This window comes from Mesoplodon mirus, assembly GCF_964341445.2.
Source record: "Mesoplodon mirus genome assembly, chromosome: 2".
In the NCBI taxonomy this organism is placed as follows: domain Eukaryota; kingdom Metazoa; phylum Chordata; class Mammalia; order Artiodactyla; family Ziphiidae; genus Mesoplodon; species Mesoplodon mirus.
In genome coordinates this window covers 43,337,023-43,348,051 of record NC_138977.1, presented here as the reverse complement: position 1 = coordinate 43,348,051, position 11,029 = coordinate 43,337,023, and positions in this window count along the sequence as shown.

Sequence of the window (11,029 nt, the reverse complement as noted above, 5' to 3'; positions counted from 1 at the left end):
AAATCTTGCTCTCCAAGTCCACCTCCTCAATTTGGGATACTTCGTTGTAAAAAGAGGAAAAGGGCGAGAAGTCTGAAATCTTGCTCTCTAAGTCCACCTCCTTAATTTGGGAAAATTCGTTGTAAAAAGAGGAAAAGGGGGGAAAGTCTTAAATCTTGTCCTCAAAGTCCACTTCCTCAATTTGGGATGATTCACTGTCCATTCATGCACTCCACAGACGCAGGGCACATCAAGTGGACCGTGGAGCTTTAATCCGCTGCCTCCAATGCTGCACAGAGAGATTTCCCTGTCTCTTCTCTGCTCTCACAGCTCCCGGGTCTCAGCCTTGGACCTGGCCCCGCCTCTGCGCGTAGGTCGCCGGAGGGCGTCCGTTCTTCGCTCAGACAGGACGGGTTTAAAGGAGCCGCTGATTCGGGGGCTCTGGCTCACTCAGGCCGAGGGGAGGGAGGGGCGCGCAGAGTGGGGCGGTCCTGCGGCGGCAGAGGCCGGCGTGACGTTGGAGCAGCCCGAGGCGCTCCGTGCGCTTTCCCGGGAAAGCCGTTCCCGGGTTCCAGGACCCCGGCAGTGGCGGGGTGCACAGGCCCCCCGGAAGGCGGGGCGGACAGTGACCAGCGCTCGCACACAGGCCCCGCGGCGGCGGCAGCAGCAGCCCCAGCATCCCACGCCCGTCTACGGGGTCCGTGCCTTTAGCCATGGCTCGCGCCCGTCTCCGGCGCTTCCCAAAGCAGCCCTCTTAATGCCCTCTCCTCGCGCACCAGGAAACAAAAGGGAAGAAAAAGCCTCTTGCCTCTTCGGCAGCTCCAGACCCTTTCCCCGGACTCCCTCCAGGCTAGCCGTGGTGCACTAACCCCTTCAAGCTCTCTTCCTGCCGCCAGCCCCAGTCCTCTCCCTGTGCTCCGACTGAAATGAAAGCCGATACCCGAGCCTCAGCTCCCAGCCTCGCCCGCCCCGGCGGCCGAGCAGACAAGCCTCTCGGGCTGGTGTGTGCCTGAGGGCACCGATCCTCTGTGCCGGAATCTCTCCGCTTTGCCCTCCACACCCCTGTTGCTGTGCTCTCCTCCGCTACTCCGAAGCTTTCCCCCTCCGCCACCTGCAGTCTCCGCCCGCGAAGGGGCTTGTAGTGTGTGGAAACCTTTCCTCCTTCACGGCTCCCTCCCACTGGTGCAGGTCCTGTCCCTATCCTTTTGTCTCTGTTTATTCTTTTTTCTTTTGCCCTACCCAGGTATGTGGGGAGTTTCTTGCCTTTTGGGGGGTCTGAGGTCTTCTGTCAGCGTTCAGTAGGTGTTCTGTAGGAGTTGTTCCACGTGTAGATGAATTTCTGATGTATCTGTGGGGAGGAAGATGATCTCCGCGTCTTACTCTTCCGCCATCTTCCCAGGGTCCGCAGAGGTTTTTGAACAAAGGAGTGGCAAGTCTACATTTGCCATTTGTAATGAAAATTCTGATTAAGGGTGAAGAAGAATTTATGATCAAGAAAGCATAAAGAAAAAGAAACTCTAGGAGTTTGTTGAATAATCTGAATGAGAGATAAGTAGGCTGTGGTTTAGGGCAGTGGAATACCAAAGAGGGAAAAGATCTCAAAGGCTTTACCAGCCTATGCATTTCAATTTGGCTGTCAGGGTGGACAATGATGCTCTCAACTAAATTAGCGAGGACAGAAAGGGAGGGAAGGAGTCCTAACCACTGGACCGCCAGGGAAGTCCCAACACTTTCTCTAAAGAGTCTCCTGATTCACCAAATCTGGTGTGGATACTTATGGTTTTTCCTTCCACAACATCCCATACCTTCTGTCAGAGCAGTTTTCCCATTGTGCTGATATTATCATTAGTTGCCTGGGACTTGTCTACTTCCCCATCACACTGTATATTCCTGCAGGAGCCTGTCAAAACCTTTCACCAACATTTCCCATCACATAGCACAGGACCTGGCATATATGAGCACTTAAATACATTTGTGTTCAAAGAGTAAACACTGAGGTTCAGTCTTCAAATGTCAACTTCAAAAATTTTAACATAGAAAGAAAAGGAATTTATAAAACACTAATGTAGAGGTATTCTTAATTAAAAGAGAACAAAATTGATTCTTATATGATTGTACTATTGTCTCATTTAAGCAAAATATGAGGCAACTCACAGTGACAAGGATGGAAGAGTTTGGGTTTGAGAGTAAACTGAAAGTAGATAATACTTGGAATAATTAAGGAAACTAGGTAGAGAGATGACAAGAGATGAACTAACTAATTGAATCAATCAATCAATCAATCAATCAATTCCTGATCAGAATCGAAGGGCACAGGTAAGGGTAAAAGTTATTTATTTGCAATGGAATTGCTCTCTGATTTATAAGATAAGCTAATTTAAAATTGAAAATATTACGAATAACTATTGATATTTTACAAGGCAGTAGTTAAAGTTAACAATTGATTTTATTCTTTTAAGGAAGAGACAGAATGCTTTGTGATGCAGAGTCAGAAGGTCTGGGGTCTAGAGTGGGGATGTGGGGCTGTTTAGGGGGATACTCTAGTTACTGACTTTGATAGTGAGAGAGGATGCTTACTCAAAGCCACTGCTTATAGTTGTGCTGTTTACGCCTTGCACAAGTATTCATTCCATGCAGGGAGCGAATGGGAGCTGCAACACAGCTCATACTCTGCTTGCCAAGCCAAGTGCTTGATATGGGCCTGCATCTGCTGGGAATAGGGGACATATTTTTCTTACTTTCACCATGGCTTTGACTGCCTGCCAAGGCGTGCAGCTACAGGGCTGCCTTCCGCTAGAGAGGAGGTCTTTTTCTTATTCTCCCAAAGGCACGATATGGACTAGCATCAACCCTCCCTGTATGCAAGGGCTTGGGAGCCCTACTTCAAGTTTAACAACTAAACACTAACATCTGAAGTTTTGCATTCACATTACAAATGCCTTAAAACATTTGCCATCAGAACAATTTTAGGATAAGGTGATAATGGTATGATCTAATGAACATGGGATGGAACTAACATCAGCCCATCCAGGACTTTAATGGAGTGATGTTAGCTCAATTGCCACCTTAAGTATATTGTTGGAAAGAGCTGGAAAAGATTGAATACATCATTATATACAGAGAACAATAGATAAACTTGTGAATAAATAAATATTTCTATTTTTCTGTCTAAGTTTATGGTAAAGTTTTTACCCTTGTGTATGGCTATATCCTGTTAGCTCAGAATTCCTGTGGTTTTATCGGTGGGGAAAGAGGAATGAAACTGGATATGCTTCCATTCTAGATTTCTCAATGATTCTGAGTAAATTTGTATTAGTTTCAATGTCCTCATTTTTCTTAAATGAGGATATTAATGAAGACCCCTATGAAAATTCAAGGAAAAATATTGAAAAGCACAAGGAAAGAAATTGGAATAACTGATTATCTCTTTATCTCATCTGGAATGAAGATTTTACTTTGTCTTTAATTGGGGTTTGTCATAAGAATACTAGAAGCTATTATTCAAAACGTTTAAAGTACAATTTTTTTAGAATTTAAAATTATAACTTGGTTTTAATTATGAGACTCAGAGAAAAGAGTTTTTCAATCATGTGTTTATTTCTTCTAAGAGATTTAGTAAGCAGACAAAGTTAAATGTGTTATTATAGATTATATACCCAAATACATGATCGCAGACTTGTGATGAATCAGGTTTTGTTGCACACAATTCAGGTTTGCACATATGCTTTATTTTTCATTCTGCAAGTAAGTAGAAAATTAGAGATGAATTCTCTTAAGAAACTTAGTTTAAAGAGACTCCCCAAATATTAATACGTCTTCTAAGCTGAGAACCCTGGGGTTTTTTTATACTGATTACTTTGCATCATAAGATTTTTTTTTCTTTTTCTCTTTGACTTTTGAACCATTTCTTCCACTGGTGAAAATATTCCAAGTTCTTTTGCAGTGTCATCATGCTCAATTGCTAATCACATTTTAATTTTCTATGATAAAGAATTATTGAAAAAAATGACGTCTGTGTGTGTGTGTGTGTGTGTGTGTGTACAGAGTTGTAACCACCAACTGAGCAGAAGCTACCATGCTTGATCATCCAACAGTGCAAGGGGATAGGGAGCACATCCATAAACCTAGAAAGTTCAATAGTTACCAATAAATTTGGTGGATTGTAGACATGGTAAAGAAATTAGTTCAAACTGTTAGTATTGATACTGTAGGAGAGAAACTCAAGGGAAGGGTATTTTTGGTTTTTTTTCTTTTGTTTTATTTCCAGAAAAAAAAAAAAAGGAGAAGCATAGTGCCTGATTAGGAAGATGCACATTGGAAATTATTGAGTTATTGCTCTATTATAAAGTGGTTACTCTCCCTCATTGGTACTGACTTGACAGAGTATAGCATTATAATGAAGAATATGATCTCTGGAGTCAACATACTTGGTTTGAATTCTGATCATGCAACCCTTGACAGGATATTTATATCCTTTAAACTTTTATTTCACCTGAAAAATAAAGGTGATGTGCTTGTATGTCTATTTTACAAGGTGGTTTTAATTATTTGTATCAGTCAGATGGGATCAGTAAAACAGAAGTCATCATACATATCCCAGATATAAAGGTTTTACTATCAAAGTAGACGCTTTCAAGGCTATTGGCCCACAAGCCCCCATTATAAGTCAAGGAAACTGCCTCTAAGGTCAGGGAAGCTATCTTTGGGGATCTTAGACTAAAGTACCAAAATACGTGGTTCTGAAGGAAGTTCTCAGGGAAATTGCTGCAATTCTTAAGACTCTTTGAGGATTTTTCATCAGTTTTCTCTGTCTGCAGCAGCAATGCAGGTGACTTTCAAGGGCTCACCAGAAGACCTGTAAGTTTGGCTGAAACTGCCTCTGGAGAATACGAACTCCTTTACTTCAGTCTTCCTAATTGCCTGCAGTTTTCTATTGTTTGCAAACTTGAACCAGAAATCTTGCAAAAGGAGGATTCTGGGAAACAAATTTCCCAGCTTCACTTCTGTAATACAGAGGATACCCTGTGGCCTAGTGGTGTCAAGTATACATTAGACACATATTTAGAATAATGCCTGGTGAAAAACAGGCACTTAGCAAATATGGCATAATACTATATTATATTTTTCTAGCTGTGGATTGAATTTGTATAACAAATCTAAGTCTGCAGTAGCATTGATATATATATATATATATATATATATATATATATATATATTTGCTTTCCCTCAAATGTTATTTCTCTTTAGTATGTCTCTTATTCCCTCTTCCTTCTTTTTCCTAGTAAAATTTCACTTAAAAAATTATCATGAATGAACTAAGAGAAAGCAGCATTATCTATAAACCCATCAATATGGCCAGGAAAAGTATATTGCTATAAGGCTAGATGATGTGGTACAACAATTCACATCCTTAGTCACGGAAAACTATGGTGGGTAAAGTCAAGGCCAGCATGAACATTACTGCCCTTTCTACTGAAGCCCCAACAATCATGACAAATGCCTCCTCTGACATTTCAGAAGCAGTAGTAGGAGTGAGCTGCTTGCCCAGCTTCCCACTGCACTTGGCCATAAAAAGATCACTTATACTTCTAAATTTCAGATGGTTGAAAGGGCAGAGGACAATTTCCTAGCAAAATTTCATTAAGAAAAACAATTTATCATGAATGACCTAAGAGAAAACAGGATTATCTATAGCCCCACCAAGATGGCCAGAAAATAGTTAATGGATGGTATTACTGGTTTCTTTTCTCGAATATACTGAACGTTTTATAGTGAACCCTTTCTCGCTTGACATATCTATTAACTGCATTTTACTTGCCTTCTAGCTTAAGAATACTTAAAGGTGGCAAATTACTTAATTGTTCTCTCTGATAGTTGAGCTGGTAATATTGAAATTTTAGAGATTTTAATATATTTTTCCTTTGTGGTTTGAGAAATAGTCTTACCCATTCTAGAAGGGAACTTTATCCACTAGTAAAAAAGAAACAAATTGAAGCATCAGACTTCTTTGTGGATGAAAAATCAATGATGTCGTTCTAGGAGATTTTAATTTTCAATTGGCTTGCTGTTTTCTCATTTGTATTCCTGTAGTACCTCCGTGGCAAAGATTGCTAATAATAACCAATATCCATTTCCTTTTCCTTCTTTTTTCCTGGTCATACAGCTAAATTATATTTTCTTCCCCCTTGCAGTTAGTTTAGGTATATATAATACCATTTTACACAAAGAGTATGGTATAACTGATAGATATTATTCCTAGGTCTGTCCCATTAAAATTTCCCCTATTTAATCTATCATTTTCTTCTTCCACAGTGATTCTGGGGACCTGTTAAATTTGGAGGCACTGAGATAGAAAAATTTTGTGTGTCTGAATGACTGCTTGCAGATTCTACCACTGTCCCTCCCCTCCCCACATCACCAATATCATTGGGATGTTAAATAAGTAAGCACTGAAATTTTATTGTATTGAACTACTGAGATTTCAGACTTTGTTACTGCAGCCTAGCCTAACCTAACTAATAAAACCTGAGACAGTGATGAGCATGAAAGAGGTAACAGTTGCCAAATTAAATCACAGAAAGAATTTTTACCACAAATATCCTTCAGGTTTTCAAATCTTGGATCTTACTCAGTTAGCTGGTTTCCATACCCCAGTAGTGAGTCAGTGAAGCTTAGGTGCTCTGATTTGTTCAGCTGACCCCAGTCTGGATGCAAATGTGTTTTTAGGCATCTTCCGCATGGAAGGAGATACTCATCAAGTTTAACTGAACAGTCTTGTGATTCACAGCTTGTCTTTTGAGAAGAGTGGAGGAAATTGTGTCATTTATCATAGGTAATTCCAATATGGCTCACACTATCAATCTCCCTGACACTCTCCTCAAAAACTCAAAGTCCAATCTGTGGCTGGAAACTGTCCAGGTGATAAGCATCAGGATGCTTTGGACCAGGCCTACTTCAACACCTGCTCTAAAGTCAGATGTATCATCTGCAGTGAATGTAGCCCAGCTGATGAAAAGGAATCCACCAGTGTAGCAAATTACTATATGCAAGTAAGAAGGGACTTGGTTCATCTCTTTATTTGAACCAAGCAATTATACAGTTATAGGAATAATTGTTCTTTTCCTTCGCAACATGTGTAGAAAAACCTGACCAACTTTTGGCAAATTAAAATGTTCACATTCTTGGTAGATAAGAAGTTTAGAGATGGAAAATAAATGCATTATGAATTGGCTGTCCCAGTTGGACACTAATTTAGAGAATTTTAAATATTTTTCCTTAATGCTCACTGTGGGATAAATAAATAGAAGTAGATTTTTAGTTTTAAATGATTCAGTAACCTTGTTTGTGCTATTTTTATCTTTGAAAACATTTCCTTTCCCCTGCCTCTGACTTTAATGTGCATTCTAAAAATACCCATTTTTCTCCTTGTGTAACTTTGCCTTTCTCATGAGAGTATTTGGTTAAGGAATCACCTCAATCTGAGCCAGTCATAGTATTCTAAATCCTTAGCCACAGTGATTGGTCGAGAACTGGCCACGTGGCCCAAGCTGAGCCAATCAAGGTCCTTTTCCAGATTTTTCAAATTTGAATGAGTAGGAAAGATATTTTTCCTGGTCATGAAGCTGTAACAATTTAAGTCCAGGAGATGTCAGCTGTATTGTTTATGTCAGCTTGGGAAATTCAGGACAGCAAATAGAGATACTCCTGAAAGGAGAAATAAAGAGGCTTGTCAGCATTTAAATTCCTGCTTCTTGTTTTATTTGAGGTTGGCTTACCTTCTGCCTTTCTTATAGTTTGGTTCTATGACTTATATATTTGGTCATATGAACCAATAAAGTCCTTTCTGGCTCAAGTTTAAGATTAAGCATTTAGTCACTTGAAAACGTCAGTCTTATTAATACAACCATTGAGGAGTCTTTTCTAATCAATTTGTTCTGGTATAATTTAAATACAATAAGATGTACTTTAAGTGTATATATTAACGAGTTTAACTGGTTTATGTACCCATGTAGCCCTCACCACAACTAAAATATAGAAAATATATGGTGTTGCAACATCATCCACATGGTTAAATCATTTTCTACCATCTTCCCCACAAAGAACATGTAGTTTGACTATCACCCACATAGGAGAGGGCCTTTGTGGAAGTCCAGGAGTCCAGTGGAGATGTTACAACACACCATTGGAGCAAAAACAGTCTGAGATTGAATCCACTGAAGAAGATAAGAAGAACAGGGTCACTTTACTCACATCACTCCTTCCCCAAGATGGCACAGCTTAGTGCGAAGAGAGACCTTATTGGCCCATGATTTCTCTGACAAGGAAAAGTGAGAATGCCTTGTTTCTTGGTGCAGGACTCTGCCAAAGAAGCCCTTTTCTTTCTCACATAATCCAGAGTATTGAGTTGTGAGCTGCATGACTGGGGAGCAGTGAGTGGCTGGGAGAACAGCAGCCAGGGCTCTGAGTGAAACATATCAAGGGGAGGTGGATACTACTAAGTCCATCAAAGACCCCCATCAGGAAGCCTGCCCACAAGCAAGGGGATACCTTGCCTGAAGATCCCCTCAACTGTCCTACAGGCAGCCCCAGTTCTTCATGTGCTTCACCCACATATTCCCCTACCTCATGGCTGCTCTCTGTGCAAGTCCCTAAGGGTGGCAAGAGCAAGACTTTGCAGATAGCTGGTGAGCATGCACAGAAAGCTGGCCTGACTCTTCAGAAAGTGCACAAACTGAGCATTCAGCACCACTCTAGGGAAAGCAAAAGGGAAGCTGTCAACACTTGGCCTGACTTTGCAGTCACAGAATCTTATGAAATCCCCCACATAAGGGAACAAGAAGTATAGAGCAGGTGTATCCATAGAAAAGATCTAAGAAAACCTCATAATCCTCAACAAGGCTGAAAGGAGGTATTTCTCTCCCAAAAGCCAGTCAGTAAAGACTGGAGGAGTTGATGGCTTCTTCAGATGTAAAGACAGCAATTCAAGGCTTTGGGGAACTTGAAAAGTTAAGGAAACATGACACCATGAAAAGTTAAGGAAGCATGACACATCTTTATTTGCCCAATAAAGATTTCAAAATAATTGTTTTACAGAGCTCAATGAGCTACACTAAAATACAGAAAGACAGTTCAACAAAATCAGGAATGTAATATGTGAACAAAATGAGAAGTTTAATAGAGAGAAAGAAATAATAAAAAACAACCAAACAGAAATTCCAGAGCTGAGGAATACAATAAATAAAATGAAAAATGCAGTAGAGAGCATCAATAGCAGACTGAATCAAATAGAAGAAAGAATTTGTGAAGTTGAAGACAGACCATTTGGAATTATCTAGTCTGAAGAGAACAACAACAAAAAAGAATGAAAAAAGAGTGAAGTCAGACTAAGTGAACTATGAGATACCATTAAGAGAAATAATCAGTATATTATCGGAATCCCAAAAGAAGAGAGGGAGAAAGGGGCAGAAAGCTTATTTAAATAAATAATGGCTGAGAATTTCCCAAATATGGGGAGACATTTTGATATACAAGTTCACAAAGCTCACAGATCCACCCATAATTTCACCCAAAGTGATCTTCTTCGAGATACATTAGAATAAAACTCTAAAATCAAAGACAAAGAAAAATTTTAAAGCAACAGAGAAAGTAAAATTCCTGGCATATTAGGGAACCCCCATAAGGCTATGAGCAGATTCCTCAGCAGGAATCTTGCAGGCCAGAAGAGAGTGGAATGATATATTCAAAATGCTGAAAGATAAAAAACTTCCAACTAAGAATACTTTACCCAGCAAAGTTGTCTTTCAAAATTGAAAGGGATAAAAACCTTTTCCAAACAAAAACTGAGAGAGTTCATCATCACTGGATCTGCCTTACAAGAAATGCTGAAAGGAGTTCTTCAAGCTGAAATAAAAGGATGCTAATTAGTAACATTAAAACATATGAAAATATAAAACACACTGGTAAAAGTAAGTATGTGATCAAATTCAGAATACTCTAATACTGTAATATTGTGGTGTGTTAATCACTTAACTCTAGTATAAGGGTTAAAGACAAAGTATTAAGAATAACTGTAATTTGTTTATGGATATACAATATAAAAAGAGGTAAATTGTGACATCAAAAACATAAAATTTGGGGAGGAGGGAAGTAAAAAGGTAGAGTTTTGTATGTGATCAAAGTTAAATTGTTAACAGCTTAAAATAAACTGTTGCATCTATATGATGTTTTATGTAAGCCTCATAATTACAACAAAGCAAAAACCTACAGTAGATACACAAAATATAAAGAGAAGGGAATCAAGAAAAAGACACAATGCCCTGAAATACTTCCCTATTCCCCTGCCCAGTCAATCTGCCCTGCTCCTAGCCATGGGCAACCACTGATCTGCTTTCTGTCATCATAGAATAGATTTGTTTTTTCTAGGGCTTCATATAAATGAAATCATGCAATATATACTCTTGTGTTTGGATTCTTGCACTCAGCGTTTTTGAGATTCATCCATGTTGTTGCATGTATTATTAGTTCATGCCTTTTTATTGCTGAGTGATGTTCTATTATATTATATGCCACAATTTGTTTATCCACTCACCTATTGAACGTTCGGATTGTTTCCATTTGGGGGCCTTTTTGAATAAAGCTGTCATGAGCATTAGTTTACAAGTCCTTGTGGAGACGTGTTTTCATTTCTCCTGGGTAAATACCTAGAAATGGTATTACTGGGTAATATACATGTATGGTTAACTTTATAAGAAACTGCTAAACTGTTTCTAAAGCAATGTACTATTTTACATCCCCAGCAATGTATGAAGGTTTGAATTCTCCTCATTCTTGCAGACACTCAATATAGTTAATATTTTAAATTTTAGCCATTCTAAGGTGTGTAGTGTTATTTCATTGTAGCTTAAATTTTTATTTCCTGATGACTACTGATGTTGAACTTCTTTTTGTGTGCTTATGGGATGCTTGTATGTCTTTTTTTATGATGTGTCTGTTCAAATGGTTTGCTTATTTTTATTGGGTTATTTTTCTTATTTAGTTTTAAGAGTTTTGT